This window comes from Acanthaster planci, linkage group LG02, assembly GCF_054643075.1.
Source record: "Acanthaster planci isolate LZ-2023a linkage group LG02, COTS_SCS, whole genome shotgun sequence".
NCBI lineage: Eukaryota > Metazoa > Echinodermata > Asteroidea > Valvatida > Acanthasteridae > Acanthaster > Acanthaster planci.
The window spans coordinates 22545299-22562238 of record NC_141778.1 but is presented as its reverse complement, the minus strand read 5'-3'; the positions used below and the strand labels follow the sequence as shown (position 1 = coordinate 22562238).

General features: G+C 40.6%; 1 long non-coding RNA gene across 1 annotated transcript; it reads right to left on the bottom strand.

The window, feature by feature from the left end:
• Nucleotides 1–487: 487 nt before the first annotated feature.
• On the bottom strand, nucleotides 488–16229 carry LOC110976249 (uncharacterized). The gene is made up of 2 exons (XR_015424398.1): nucleotides 16036–16229; nucleotides 488–10666 (listed from the first exon to the last, which is right to left on the bottom strand). It is a non-coding gene; the product is annotated as an uncharacterized LOC110976249 (long non-coding RNA).
• Between the last annotated feature and the right edge of the window lie 711 nt (nucleotides 16230–16940).

Here is a 16940-nt window from a genome sequence, read left to right as displayed (position 1 = left end):
TGTCTGGAAAAGAGCCAATTTAATTTAAATGAGAAAATTTGCTACACCATCCCAGTTTTCACTTCTTCCATTACTTGTGTAACGTGAAGTAACTGTAAAGTAGGCAGCAGGCTTGTTTTGTATTGTGTTGTGGGGGGCTCATATCCAGTCTGTGAATGCACACTGCCACCACACTGCATGCATAAGTTAACAAACCAAATCCTTGTCAATCTATTCACATATGTCGGATGACAGAGCGCCCTCAATCTAGGTGCTGGGTGTAATTGTTGGATGTATTTTTGTGTAGTCAAGTTTGATAGAAGGGCGCCCTCAATCTTCTCTTGGAGAAAGGAATGTGCGTCAGATGCAATAAAAAAAGAAAGAGCGCCCTCAATCTTGTGCTGGGTGTAATTGTTGGATGTATTTTTGTGTAGTCAAGTTTGATGGAAGGGCGCCCTCAATCTTTTCTTGGAGAAAAAAAATTCTTTCAAAGAAATTTTATTTGAACTTGAACTTGACATTAGCTTTGAACTTGGCAATGAACTTGAACTAAAACTTGAACTTGAGCGGCCAAAAAAAAAAGCACCCTAGCGCATACAAGTCCCCCCTGGTGTGGGCCACGTGTTCCCCGCCCACAGACGCCAACAGGTCCAGTGAGTTGCCCACTGCATTAACTCGCAATCAGTTGTTCTTGATGTATACGAACTCTCCTGATCAAAAATGCCCAAGTTGACTGCAACATAACAAGGATCGCATTAACTCCAACAACTAGTTTACTTTCTACGTAGTAGATGTATATGTATTTCTACAACTCCAAAACGATTGCAAATAATGGTACAATCTCACACCTATGTGCAACTGCATCACTTGGATATTCTCGGAATGTTCCATGTTACATTGCAGGATTTGATCTAAAGGAAATGAAACATTTCACAACATGGTAACCTTCTGCTGGTTTTCTTAGATGCTTTTTGATGTCTGCTAGACCTTTAAGGTGCTTAATGTTGACCTCAAACTGTGATAAACTTTTAAAGTGCAACTCCTAAAATACAGCCATTTGTTGCACTGTAATGTTCCATCACAATGCAGTAATTTCAGGAGTCGTAAAGGAAAGACATTTAGTTAATTCTTAGTTGATGGTAGTCTGTTTAGGTTCTACCAATGCACGTAACTAATACCTTCAAAACTAAACTGAGTGACCTCGTTTGTGGTATCATTTTGATAAGCCACAGATTCAAGGCCAAATAGGAATTGTTAGTTTGTCTCCTTAAGTCAGTGATAAACTGCATCAAACTATATCTCGTCTTAAAAAAAAATTCAAAACAACTGCAGCTCAAGACGTAATACTATTTACTTGATTGAATTCTTTTTAAAGCAAAGCTCCAGAATACAGGACTCAAAACGTTCTCTTTTTAAAAAGTACAATGACCAGTCAGAAGATTAAAAAAATGAGCCACCACAAAAACCTTTTCATCTTCCCAGCAAGAACAGCCTTCAGAAAAACTCCTAACAGTGTATTCGGAATTTCCCAAAACTGCACAAGGGAATAAACAACGTTCACTGATGTCTTCCATTTTCGCAACTGTGTTATGCACATGTAGCGGTTTCTTTTTCAACTGACCAGAGCCCTTTTGGATTTAAAGAATGCTGCTGAAATGTTTATCAAGATGCCGCAAGCTCCCAGCTTGTGCCTTACTGGTAGGCACAAGTTGTTTTTGTTTTTTTTCAGTCTCCCTGACTGATGGGTAGTCTGGTTTATGCACAAATGCCAAACTCAAAAAAATTTGTCAATACCAAATATGCAGATGACGGCAGACATTTTTTCGCTTAAAAAAATGTGTGCATGTTTGCAATATGATTGCACTGCAAAAAGTGGTTTATCCCTTGCAAGATTTGTCCAAACCATTTTAGGTTACAGCCCTGATGCACCCTTTTGAATATCCATGTTCCTCTGAGCCTTGATGGATGATGTGGTAGCAATCTGCCTGTTGGTATCTGTAGAAACTATGCCATCTGATGACACAGGGTTAGCCTGTCCTGTACTCCATGCTAAATTTAATTGAAGTTTTCATTAATTCATGCACATTACAATTACATCCACATGTATTGCTCTCATAAACCCTTACAATCTCATGGCAGTTTGGTGTACACTGGTCTACATAATCACAGATATTGCACATGCTCACATGTTAACCTAAACAGGGTCCAGAAAAATCCACAACTGCCGCCACAGTAAGCCAGGGAAAAGTGATGAAAACTTAATGATGGCCAACGGTTGCTTGATTGTCGTTAAGTACAACTTAACTATCACTCCGCCATTCAGCTTCAACTAAGCTTGATTTTGGTACACTTGATTCTAAGCACAAAGACCGTGTTGCCAAAACACTAGAGGACCAACAAAACAGCAGTTTGAAAATAGCTGTCATGTTGCTATGTTGAACTCGCTTGTACGTGGCCCTGTTGTAGTGATCACTGCTACATGGCAGAGCCTCAGAGTCATGCCAAATGTGAAGTTGTAGCAAGATACCAATACGAAAGATGCTGTTCAAATGACTCAATCTGAGTCAGCATTTCTGGTGTTTGGATGCATTTTAGAAGTTGCACTAACATCTTGCCGTTTCAAAAGTCACATTTTCTACCAGGAATGCCTTCAAGTTGCAGCGCATGTGCCAACAGTAATGGCAGTATCTTTAAGGCTTCCACAGGGATTTGCGTGGAACCATTTGCAAACTAACGAGAACGGATGACTTATGGTAGATCATTAACTTGAAAAGTGACTTCTGGGCAAAAGCCCTTTGGCGCAATGTACTTTCAATTGCTCCTTTTGAAAGAAAAAACATTGTTTTAAGAGTCTTTTTCACAAGTTTCTCTTTCAACGGCAGTCAAATGAGAATTTAACAGTCTTGTTGAAACTCTTTTTCCCCAAAATGGTCATATGTAAGTGAATTACTGCTCACAAAGACCGTGTGCAGGAAAGAATACTCAAGCGGATGTGATATTCACTTTTTGGTCATTTTTTTTTTTTTTTGACAGCCAAGCGTATCTGTTGTCGGCAATTGCAGATTTTTCTGGAGCCTGCTTAAGTTATTTGACTTCAGACAATGAACGCAATTCATAAAAAGGTACTTTTTTACAGGAAGATTAATTTATGAAAAACAAACCATCCTCTGTAGAAAATGAAAGAGCTAACTGACTGCAAATTCAAAATCTTGCCCTAAATTAAAAGATTTCTGATACCCTTCAAACCATCACGACCAAACAAATGTTGCTAAATTACTGTGTGATCACATTTCATCAATGATATCAGTACTTCGAAATCAGGACTAGAAATTTCTAGAACATAACAAATGTTATAGATTATGCACAATGGCTTTTTTCCCCTAAGAGCAATTGCTGTTTAATCACGACTTCTTCAAAATTGATTTCTTCATACTGACACATTTGTGTCAAAAAACTTCTTTCCCTGCATGTGTTTAAACTCCTGAACATGGCATATGCAGTTAGCATACACACAACTAGGAAATCTGAAAAGCTACTGGTTCTTTCTCAAAAACTTCTTTCCCTGCGCGTGTTTTAACTCCTGAACATGGCATATGCAGTTAACATACACACAACTAGGAAATCTGAATGGCTACTGGTGCTTTGTCAAAAACTTCTTTCCCTGCGCGTGTTTTAACTCCTGAACATGGCATATGCAGTTAGCATACACACAACTAGGAAATCTGAAAAGCTACTGGTGCTTTGTCAAAAACTTCTTTCCCTGCGCGTGTTTTAACTCCTGAACATGGCATATGCAGTTAGCATACACACAACTAGGAAATCTGAAAAGCTACTGGTTCTTTCTCAAAAACTTCTTTCCCTGTGCATGTTTAAACTCCTGAACATGGCATATGCAGTTAGCATACACTCAACTAGGAAATCTGAAAAGCTACTGGTTCTTTTTCAAAAACTTCTTTCCCTGCGTGTGTTTTAACTCCTGAACATGGCATATGCAGTTAGCATACACACAACTATGAAATCTGAAAAGCTACTGGTGCTTTGTCAAAAACTTCTTTCCCTGCGCGTGTTTTAACTCCTGAACATGGCATATGCAGTTAGCATACAAACAACTAGGAAATCTGAATGGCTACTGGTGCTTTGTCAAAGACTTCAAGACCAAAAATCGTATTTCTTCAATTATCATTTTGATCCTCTACTGTGCCCGCAGTTCAATGTCATTTAAATTTGCTGACTATGGGACAGATTGGAATCTGGAAACAGCAATTGCTGCAATTAATCTAAGGCTAACAACACAGATCTCCCTTGTGAAAATAAACACTGAATTTGTGGTCAGTGATGATACTTTGAGGACAAATTTCATTGAAATGTACACGACTGATGATCAGACTCAGGATCAATCTACAAATTTGTCAGCCAAGGTTTATAAACATTTTCAACAAACATGAAGATGGGTCTTTATCTTCGTGAGCAAGATATTTTGCCACAAGGTGTCAATTCGAACTACTTCATTGATAAATTTATGAAACACCTGTTGAAGGTGTTTGTGGACAAAATATTCTCCACTTAGCATACAGTATGAGATATGCTCTCTACCGTAACTGCGGTTCATTAGAACATGACTCCTAGGCTGTCACCCAGTCATGGGTATGGTACAAACTATGACAGGTTTGAAGGGTACAAGAAGGCCCACTGATTGAAGGACCACAAGGGAATGAACACAAACAGTACAGCCACAGATTAAATTCAGGTTGTCCTTGATTACAGGCTCAGGACCAATTGAGAGGGACCCTGCAGCAACGGATGTATAATGACATCATTTACAAAGCTGCAAAGCATTCAAAACTTGGGGGCCACAGTAGGGTCGCTATAATGGGTTAAGCAAAATGTACATGTTTGCTCACTTCAAGATGGACTTCAAAAAGGGAAGCATTTAACTTGATCAAGGCATTGACAAGGCTGTGTCTGGCTATTCAAATGTACAGGTCAGAATTTTGACAAGGGAGGGTAGGTGTAGAGACTGCAAAGCAAGAGAATACAGAAGTGGCCATCTGACTGGATAGAGTTAGCCAAGGGCTGTGGTTCCGGGGGGAAAAATCAGTTACAAAAAAGGCCAAAAAACGTTTGGATTTGATACTTTATATTTCAAAAGGTCTCAGCTGAGGTGCATCCAGGCTTGGTGTTCCTGTGCTGTTTGAGTCAGGTTTTCACTCTCGTTATGAAAGAGCACCATTTGAAGGGTCTGCATTCTTTGCAGCACAAATGAGAAACCATTTGGCACAAGACCATGCAAGATTGCAAAATCAGGCACTGTGAATGCAGGACTGTATCCATGAAATGATCTCTTGGAAGGTCATGACAGCTGTAATTCTACGTTGCCAGCCAAGAATGGGACTCTTAAAATCCCAGAGTCTCTGACATGAAGCTCAGACAATTGGCTTCAGACATCACTGACTGCAGTAGTTGGACTGCACAGCCTCTATATATTTGAAAATGAAAGCAGCTTTTACGAGCCACTTTGGAAAATATCATGTGGACTGGATACTGCAACTGACTTGTCAGTTTTACTTGTGACCAAACAAATTTAATGCAGTCATGCATGAAACAGCCACACTTAAGCTGACAGTCGAAAAATGTCAAAATGGAACAAAAAAACTGTCTACATCAGGCCACCGAAGCTATTACTCGCCTCCTTTTTAGCATCAATTTTCGTGCCTTGTCAATGCCTTGATCAAGTGTACTGGTATTGCCGTAGACTGAAGACTATCTGTGCAATACTGTGTTTGTCTATGCAGCCAGTGTACCACTCCTAGCCATGAGATGTACCTTGGGTTTATCAAGCAACACATGAGGATGTCTACACAGTGCATGAATTAATTCTACAAACTTCAATTAAACTTACCATGGACCTTGTAGCCAGGACTGGCCCCCCATGCCCGATGCCACAGTTTCTGTGAAGGATACCAACAGGTAGATTGCCACTTCATCCCCAGTGCCATTCACTCCTCATTGAGGGAGAAGGGAAATGCATTTGTCCCTTTCTTGTTGCCTGATTTTTCTGACTATATTTCCCTGATTTCTCAAGGCCATTTTCAATGGGATCCCTGTGAAGTGTGTTTATTTTTTCTGCTCTCCTGATGGAGGCACAAAGTTATTGTACCCACAAAATGGGGGATTTAAAAAACGTGCACTGAAGGAAACAGTGAATTGAACAGTCAGAAATCACTGTCTTTGGAGAAACTCTGCCACAGACACATGGCATTAAGGTTCCAATTTCACATGGTCATTTTGAATTAGTTACATGCAGAAATAACGTATTGTTTTTCTTTTTGATCATACAACATGCCTCACTTTGTCCAGAGGCCACAAGGTGGCAGGATAAAAGGTGTTGAAGGACTTAACATTTACATTTTAAATATTTCTGAAAGTTCCCCCTTTTTCTGAAAATCCAAAGTCAACAAAAATTGGGGAACAAATGTACACCCCCCTCCCCACATCATCAGAGTGAATGGCCCGGGTACATCATCCATCAAGCAATCCAGCAACATGCTTCTTCCCCTTTGGCACACCAGGACTTTTCAAGGGCAGTTTTAAGAGTTTGGCTCCTGTGCTTTGCCCAGCTGCTTGATGCCTGTGATACATGTATTTCTAGCTGCGTGGATGGGCTCCTGCAGATATTGCTAGCTACATGTACTTAATCAGCCCAAAATACACTGAATGGATCACATTTGAATTTTCTGCAAGTTTTACGATGCAAAGACTGAGCAAGTGAAAAGGTTTTTAGGCTCAGGTTTTCTCAGTGAAACTATTTGCAGTTTACAGAAACTGAATCTGAATTTTTTGTTTTTAATGTTTCAGGAATCAGTTCACTTTGGGATTAGTTAAAGACACTGTTGGTACACCAGAGAAAAGCTCTTTGAATTGAACTTATTGGATTTGTAGGTAAAATTGACCATAATTTCTTTTGTGCCATCAACGGTTAAGATTTGTGCACGGTAGCGATACTTTTCTGTCTCAAAATTGGAAAAAAAAATGCTTATGACATAATCAGATGCAGTGTATCACTGTTAACAGGACTTTTTAAAGTGGCAGTCCACAGAGGTGGCCTTTTTCATCAGATAAAATGCTTCACAAAAGCTGAATGTGGAACATGTCAACACAACAAATGGCATGGAAGTTTCAGAGTTAACACAATGGAAGTTAATCACAAATGGGACCGAGAAAACTGCCTAAAATCCGCAAACATTCAAAAGCATCAGAGCAAACCAACAAAAAGTAACCACTTGTAAATGCTCCATTCAGTTAGATCAAACCCACAATGTACAGGAACCTCTGAAATACCAAGCAAGCAATTTCACAGTAAGTGCAAGAAGTGTTCCTTATTCACAATGCTTGGAGTGTGGAATACACACATCTGCTTCGTAGAAAGATAAACTGATTGTCAAAGTTAACAGGATCCTTACCATGTTGCTGTCAACCCCAGCATTTAATGATCTGAGAGTTGTAACACATTTTGAACAAACCGATCACAAGTTATGCAGCAGGGCAACTCACCGGAACCTGTCGGCGCCTGTGGACGGGGAACACGCAGCCCACACCAGGGGGGACTTGTATGCGCTAGGGTGCTTCGAGAGATTTGAGTTTGCCTGTTGGTTAAGGACAATTGATAAATTGATGTTAAAATGGGCTTTAAGATGTATAATCAGTACTGGCGTAAACTTATAAAAAGACTTGGTCCGATTTAAAGAGCTTAATTCAGATTCCAAAAGAAGTTTTGAAAGTGGTAATGTGGACTTGCTTTTGAACTTTGCTTAACTGATCGATTAAAAACATTACATTTAGCTTCAGATTCAAACTGTGGCTTTAAAAGGGGTAATGTGGATTTGATATCAGTGTGATAAACTCTTCAATTCTGCAATTATCAAAGAACATTTTGCCTCATTCTAACTTACATAGCATATCTTTTTAGCCAAATCTTATATTGAATGTTTGCAATGTACATGTATTTGCCCTATATATTTTGAGTTCATTGAGAGCAATTAACAAGTTGACACTTCACCAGAACATGATCAGTTTCTGCAGGAACAATGGCAGTCGGCCACAAAGTGATGATCAGATTTTCCTAAATGTATTTTGAGGGAACAGTTCAACTTTACATAAGATCTAGCATCCTTGCATCTTGAATTACTTTTAAATAATGTGCCAGTACTGATTACACTTAGAATGCTGGGTACCAGACTGGTATAAAATTGTGTTTTGAAATTATACGTACTTCAACTGTTCATGGATTTGTGTCCAGAGGAAATTTTGGAAAAACTGTGCCTTTCACTGAGTCCAGTGTTGAGACCAGAAATATCGCACTGTTTAAAACACTGAACATAAACTGATTGTGCATACTGGATGCAGACTATGCAAATTAAACCATTAAATTTGACTGTGATTTGGATACAGGTATGACCAAATTTAACTGATTTTTCTCGTCTGTAAGTATACTGAAAGCACTTTTTGCTCATGAACTACATACATACATGTACATATCCATTCCAGTACCCAGCACCCAACAGGCATTGCTCAACCATCTTTAGCATGCTGGCATTAACATCACCAGTCCTCACAGAAATACTCTTGGATTTTCACTTTGCCGTTGCATGGGCATTTATATGTATCTGTTTCACTCATCACACAACTGTGTTCCAGAACAGCATGCAGAACTGAAGAATGTCTTCAAATACCACTTCATGGGCTTAGTTGTTGCATATCAAAGAAGATAGGTCTTTGATAATTTTTTTGTGTCCTTAGAAAAAGTGTTGAAATTTTCATCAATGCCAGACACCAAGAAAATTAACAAGCTTGTAAGTTTGACTGATAGTGTGTTGTGAGGCCTGGTTCTGTCTTGCCATTATTCAAAACGTTTTATCAAACAGTTCCGAGTTCATTTGAAGGTCCATCAGACTGTATTGTTCGTTGTTTCTGAGCTGTCATCAACATGACTCTGAGCAACCTCTTGTAGCCCAAGACCACTTGGATATCTCATCTCAAGGAAAGCCACAGGATGTCCAATGAATGGTGTTACAGGAGTTCATGGTGGATCCACAAGTGGGGGGAGGGCACAGTACATGTACAGTTGCAAGTGTACACGTAGTTCATTCATGACTTTACAGGGCAAGCGGCAACTTCAATGAGGCCCAAAAATCAGTGAAGGAAGGTGGATGGATGGATACCAATGAGTCAGGTGTGGATAGGCTGACACATGACTTCATGGTGGATCCACGCGGGAGTGACACTGCATCCCTCAATAGTTGCAGGTGTAGCGTATGCATGGCTTTGCAAGGCAAACAGCATCTCCCACGAGGCTCAATATAATCAGTGATGGAGAGTGGACGGATGGACACCACCAAGTCAGGTGTGGATAGGCTGACACATGACTTCATGGTGGATCCACGCGGGAGTGACACTGCATCCCTCAATAGTTGCAGGTGTAGCGTATGCATGGCTTTGCAAGGCAAACAGCATCTCCCACGAGGCTCAATATAATCAGTGATGGAGGGTGGACGGATGGACACCACCAAGTCAGGTGTGGATGGGCTGACAGCACATGCACGCGGAAGTCTCACGTCATGCTTGGTGAATGACTAATGGCTTTCAAAGGAATTGATCAGGTCAGATGCTGCACCCGTATTTCACATGTTCAGCATACACATGTATGTACCTGCAAGTTTCAGCAACTGTTCAAGTCACATGTGACACAGGAAGTCTGAATAGTGGATTGCCTAAAACTTTCAATGACTTAATCAACTGATGCACAATGAGTACAAAATATCAAAAGAGTCTCTAAGGGTCAATCTGTTGATACTCAGTAGTTGTGGTGGATTTTTGGATAGCAACAATTTCGATTTTATAATGGCAAGATGATCAGTTGATAGGCACAACTGACAGGGCAATCTTGCAGCAATGTTCTTTGACTTATGACTTTCAAAATGGTCTTCCTGCAATTGGGGTTTTGCTCAGGTTGATAAGACAGCTGGTGTGGATTCCACTGATGTCAAGGAGGTACATGCACACATCTGTTTGTCGTTACTTCTCAGAGATAAGCAGATGTTGCTCAGGTCAAACCTCAATCAAGGAGTTAATCAGATGATGCATAACTGATGCGGACTGCAGTTGCATCCAGTAACTTTTGCTAACTAAAGAGACTGGTGTTGTGCAGGATGGATGGCTTGAGGGGGCAAATGCTTGATGCACAGTGGAGTTTTGTGATGTCCTACAAAGAGACACATGTACACGTATGCATAAAAGTCATCCCATCCACCACGACAGAAATCGCACATCTCATGCACACATGTGACAGCTTTTATCCTGTAACACTGTGTGACAACACACAAGCTCAGTTCATGCAAGCCGGAAATTGTGTTCCACCTCAGGGTCCTTTGTAGCTGAAGTCTTGGCAAGCCCCTGTTTGTGCAATGCATGTCATGTGGACTGTGATGTACATGTACAGTAGTTGACGTTGAGTGTTGACCAACAAGCAGTGAAAGTACCCTCCAACAGATGTGAAACGATATTACTGCGGCTGTACATGTGGAAGACGCATGGTCCTTGTTTAGCGATCTCGCCACAATTAGGAACTCTCTCCTCTCTGAAGTGGTACCAAGTTGACTGCAGCTGTGCAGCGCAGCTAAAATCCTGAAATCTGTAAGTTCAAGAAATACAAAACAGAAACAACGCTTTGAGTCAATCAGCTCATAAAAGATGTACATTTGGCATTACAAATCAGTAGTGGTCATCGACAGTGATGACAGAACTTGCCTTAATTAATATAAAAAGCTCAGGTCACTGCTTATTACATATGAAGGATAATGTTCAACATCAGACAGGATGGCTGCTGGCCAACAATGTCGGCATATTGGACAGTATGCAGAATGGATACTATCCATTATTTAAATGCAGCATGCATGAAAATAGACCCAAACTGTTCACGTTATTACCCGAACCCCCTAGGGATCATTGAAATCATGCATATGCTTTTTGGATTCAGAATGGTTAGGGTTAAGCGACAGACTTCAAAGGCATGTATGTACATGTACCAGGTAGCTTTGTGATTTGTTAGACTACCAAGAAGCATGCCCAGAAAACTTGTGCATACTTAATCTTAGGTGTGATTGGATTTTTGCCTGTTCACAGACTGCCAAAGTGTTGTGAAACTTAGGCTGAATAAGAATCCAACCCTACGATTGGAAGCCACAGACCCTAAACACTTGGCCACATGACCCCCTCTTTAATATCTGGTGCCAAAACCAAAAAAGTAATGTCCAGATATTAGGCACTGAATGAGGGTTCTTTGAACAAATGTCACCAACTGAATTGATTTAAAGCAGAGGTGTTTAGAGACTACATGTACATGCAGAAGAATTGAGATTTTGTACACAAACATGAGTTGATTTTGAAGGAAAGTTGTTTTTGCTTTTGTGCCTTATTTCAATGAACAAATTACTGACTGCATGGAGATTTCACAATTCAGAATATGGAATTGATGTTGAACAGCTACAACCAGGGGTCGAAATTAACGATGGTCCGCTGGCCTGAGGCCAATAGAAAAGTCGGCAGACCAGCTGATCTAATAAAACTGGTGGTCCGGTGGGCCAGTTGAAATCTGATGTCTTTTCTGTCTTCACAAACATCTTTCAATAACCTTTTCTCACATTAAAATGCTTGTTTTTTTATGTCTCTCTACTTACATTTGTAATTAAAAAAAAAATGTTATTTTTACAAGTTTCCATTCACATTTCGCTATCGCAGTGGTGAAAACACATGCAAAAAGCTCAATGCAATAAACGAAGCTGCTGTGGTTCCTGCCGTACTGTGCCCATGCAAAAGAATGCATGATGGAAATGTGGGAAGCAGAACCAGTCTGCACTGTACATGTACTAAATGTACTGTAAATGTCCTCTCTACATCGGCCATACACGTTACAGATGCAACCCTGAGGCTGCAGATGAAAAGACATCAATGTTGCAAGAGGTTGTCTGCAAGTTAGTTCACAGAACTTGGTCTCTTATTTATGTACGTATTTTCTGCATTCATGAGTTTAATTTGAGGTTGTTCTGCTCATAGCTACAGTTTATAGCCTGCTGGTCTGGATGCATCAGGCATGCTTACCACGCGATACACGGATATTGTTGGCCAATTTGCCGTCCCGATCGCCTGAGTAGCACTGTGTGAATTGTCTATAATTTGCTTGTGAATTGCCAAATGTAGAAATTTTTACATAGATTAAGACTGGTGCTCACTGTTTGAGATAATTTTGGAGGCTGTTGTCCCCTTTGATGCCATTCAATCAGCACAAAAATCTGTCCTCCAAACAAAAAAATTTCCGACCTACCAATCCTATTTTTGGGGGCATAGCACAACTGTTTTGGGGCCTAATAAAAGACTGTGTGTATCGCAGTAGGCCTAAGTTAAATAGCCATAATAATCGTGGATTGCAAGAAAGCTTGGGCAAGTGTTGATCCTATTTGGGCAAACAAATTTATAGCATGGCCTGCCCGATCAGGCAAACTGATGCAAAACAATTTGTCGCGGCCTGCGTCCTAACAAGGATCGCTCCAGCAGCTGCGTGTGCAGTTCTAGAATGGGACCACCAAACTTTCAGCAGGACCAGTGAAAATTCTGAAGTACTGGTCCTGCTGGCTACCATGAAAAAAAAAGCTAATTTCGACCCCTGACACCATACACAAAATGAGACAAATTTCAATCACAATTTCTACTTCCGAAAATGATCAACCAAATGAACAGTGCCCTCTCACATTTGTTCATTTCCCCAGGCTACACCTGTATTGACAGTCCTAAATCATTGGATGAACATGCCCTGTGCATGACTTACAATTGAGGTAGCAATTAGACAAACCAAAAACAAAACATTATGTCCCAAATAAAATAACATATATCACATGTTGGTGCTGCAGGGCACTTCTATTGGTAAGTGCACCACGATGTGAACTGCACCACAACTCATACACACAAGCATAGCTGGAAGCCTGTTATGATGTTTGAACAAAAAATGGGTGTTACTAAGTTCGCATGAATGTCTGAATCTGTGTAGAATGGCATTTGATTTCTTTGCCAGAGGTCATAAGTAATAACGCAATAAGACAAAAATTCCTCACAAACTTTATACAGTGGTGGAGTCAAGGTCAGGTGCAGAGTGTCAGCGGTTTGTATTTGGGGGCCTTGTTCTATATAACAGAACAGAAAATTACTTCTGAACTTTTGGAATCACTGGAGGAGATAACAATGACTTGATGCCGAATAACTGTTGGATTAATTTCATGGAAATGGGGCAAGGTTTTGATTTTTGAGGGAACTTATGGGGCAAAAGGAAGCAACAATGTCTCCCGTATGTCGAGCAATGCGCCTGGCTGCTTTCTTTTTGGAGCCAAGCTTGAAATACCATGTACAAAGTGTTGTGTAGGGAACAGGAACCAGTCTAACTGGAAATAAAGTAAACCACTGGGTCAAGGGTGAGAAGAGATTCTGCACTATTGCATACTTTTGGTATGGCATAGGACTAGGACATGACCTGAGGTTTCACTCTTTTGGGGATCAACCACTTTTGTAACATTAATAATAAAAAAAAAAATAGAGGGTTCTCGAAGTACACAAACTCCAAGTCCTGGGGCAAGCTGGCGGGAAGCGTGAGTAGAGCTGCATGCCACCAAACAATCAGCCTTTTCACCATGTAATTCAAAGTGTGTAGAGCATGCAGGGCCACAAACTGAAAATTTGCGGTTTGGCAGGTGGCCTTCGTGGCCAAGCGAAGATGGAATTCTTGGAGTCGGCTTTCGGAAAGAAATTCCCACCGTCTTCCAATCAAGCCCAGTTAGATGCAGAAACTCATATTCGGTTCTTAGCGATGAAAGCTCTGATATATCACGGGATCAAGAAACAGTAACATAAAAAGGCCAATGAGGAAACGCAAGGGGATCTACAACAGAGCAAAAAGAACCAATAAATCAGGAGATTGGAGATTGTTTCGTACATTGCGAAACAACATTGGATGGAACTTAACAAGGCACAAGACAAATACATCAGAGGTATACTTAATATAGAAAATCTTCGAGCAGCGCCAAAACGTTTTTGGTCTTTTGTTGCGGCAAAGAAAAAAGACAATACAGGAATCCCACCTCTCATTACTCCATCTGGTCTCGCCTGTGATAGCAGAAGAAAGCAGAGACTTTGAATGCACAAGATAGTACATGTAGTTTGTTCACCTGAGAGGATAGTCAGGATACATCATCAATCCCAGCAATGCAGTCACCATGGCTTCCCGGAATGGAAGATATTGAACTCGATAATACGGGGTATTGAAGCTTCTATGTAACCTCAATCCCTACAAGTCAAGTGGGCCAGATCAAATCCCAGTCCGGATCATGAAAGAGTGTGCTTATGAGCTTGCACCAATTTTGACAATGATCTTCAACCAATAACTGCAGACTGGTAATTTGCTACATGACTGGTTCTCGGCCAATGTTTGTCCAGTGTTCAAGAAGGGGAATCGATCACTGCCAAGTAACTACAGACCAATTTCTCTCACATCAGTAGCCTGCAAAACTACTAGAACATATCATCTTCTACCACACCATGATGCATGCTGAAGAATATAATATCATGAAACACTATCAGCATGGGTTCCTTAAACATCATTCAAGCGAAACACAGCTTATCAACACTATTGAAGAAATTCTCCGGCACTTAGATGAAAATAAAACTTGAAGCTCAGATATACGTGTAGGTGTTCGACTTTAGCAACGTATTTGACACAGTGGCTCATGAGACATTACTTCATAAAATAAAACATTATGGGATTAGGGCTAACACTTTGTCTTGGATCAGAACGTGGTTAATTAACAGAACTCAACAAGTTGTTGTAGATGGAGAAGCATCAGACCCTACTCCAGTTTACATCAGGAGTACCTCAGGGTACTGATTTAGGTCCGCTGATGTTTCTGCTCTACACTAATGACATCGGTAAAAACATTAGTAAGGACACTAAAATCAAGTTATTCGCTGACAACTGCCTATTGTTCATCCCAGTGACCAGCAAACACTACAGAAAGATCTGGATAGTCTTGTGACTTGGTCTCACCAATGGCAGATGTCTTTTAACCCACAAAAGTGTCACACTCTGCACATGACAAGAGGCAAGAAATACTTTGATAATGTTTACCGAATGATGAATGTTAACCTGTCTGTTGTATCCAATCATGGGTACCTTGGAGTTGAAATTTCAAAAGGTTTGTCTTGGTCTCTCCACATCAATTAATTGGTAAACAAGGCTAACAGAACACTTGGTTTTGTAAGATGGAACCTTTCCAGATTTGAGCCAGCTGTAAAAGAAGTGACCTATAAACCTTAATTCGGCCTCAGATGGAAAATGCAGCTGCAGTCTGTGATCCCCATCAGTCAAATCACATTAATAAATGGGAGAAAGTACAGAGACAAGCGGCAAGATTTGTAACAGGTGACTACAAATGAATGTCAAGTGTTACATATATGCAGCAAAATCTCCAATGGCCAACCCTTCAAGTTCAACATTGCAGGAAAACAGTAGACTCACCACCTTTTATTGTTCCACTCATAAAGAAATTGCTCTCAACATCCCATATTATATGATCACTCCAGTGGAAAGACCACAGAGAGGCAGACATGACCAATGCTATGCATCTTTGCAGTGCCATACACAGGCATATCAACAAAGCGATTTTAGACTGGAATGAGCTCCCCAATGATCTTGTTCACCAACCAACATTATCTTGATTCAAGATAGCCCTAGGAAAACACATTATAGCACAACCCTAATTTCACGCTTGCACGGCACTGGCACACTGGCAAAGTCAAACTGGATAATAATGCCTTGTGGCGATGTCAAGTCAAGAATCTGAGAATAGCAAGGGGGCAAGTGGTAAGGGGCGAGTTGACTTTACAATCGGTGGAATTACTAGTAGGCATTTTTATGGGCGAAAAACCACGAATAAAGTCCATTATAAGTTACACAATATTTACCTCTTTGATCTACAGTCGGCCATGTACCAGTTCTTCATCTCATTAGCGAGAAGACTGTATTAATTGCGCAGTAAAACACGCAAAAATACGACACGCATGGCAGACGAACCCCTCGAAAATTCGCCGCCCAACAACTTTCAGTAACTGGTACCCCGCCGACCATGGCTAGGCTCTGAGAAAACTTAGTTTTTAGATTGGTAACCAGTCCCCCCCCCGGTCACAGACTATTTCGTAGGCACACATCAAATGCTACTCCAAGCATATTTACAAACGAGTCTGACGCTAGACTATGCGAGTAATAGCCGTTTTCCAATACTCAACATCGGCTCCATCTGAGGCTTCAACTGTTTTTTTTTACTACCTAACTTTGAAGCTGTAAGCGCACTAATTAGTCTAATAGTGCCACAAAACATCAAATGAGATGCAAGAAAGCAAAAGTTTACAGTAATCCAATTTGATTTAAACGCTTCAGGCCCACAACCGTGGATTGGTTTCGGGGACGAACCTGAGACGGAGACGAAGTTGAGTATTGGAAAACGGCCCTGGGTACGTATTTATTGCGCTGTGAAAAAAAGGCGGGGCCTTTATTATTATTTTACAATAATTACAATGTTTGCAATAACAGAGCTGATGGAATGCCAATGCTCAACATTTTCGGTAGCAAGCGTGTTTTGGGTGGGCTTGGGGAAGGGCGATTCATAAGCCGTGAAAGGGTTTCATCAGTTTTTCTGAACTAAATAACCCCATAATGTCATGAAGTACAAGGCTTCTTGATAATTCACTTTTGGAGAAGCACAAACATGTCGAGAAGCATAGGGTGTGAGCAGAAAAATAATCGGAAAATAACCAAAGAGATTCAGAAAGTTTGTAATTGAAATTTAACATTAAAATACCTATGTTTAGCT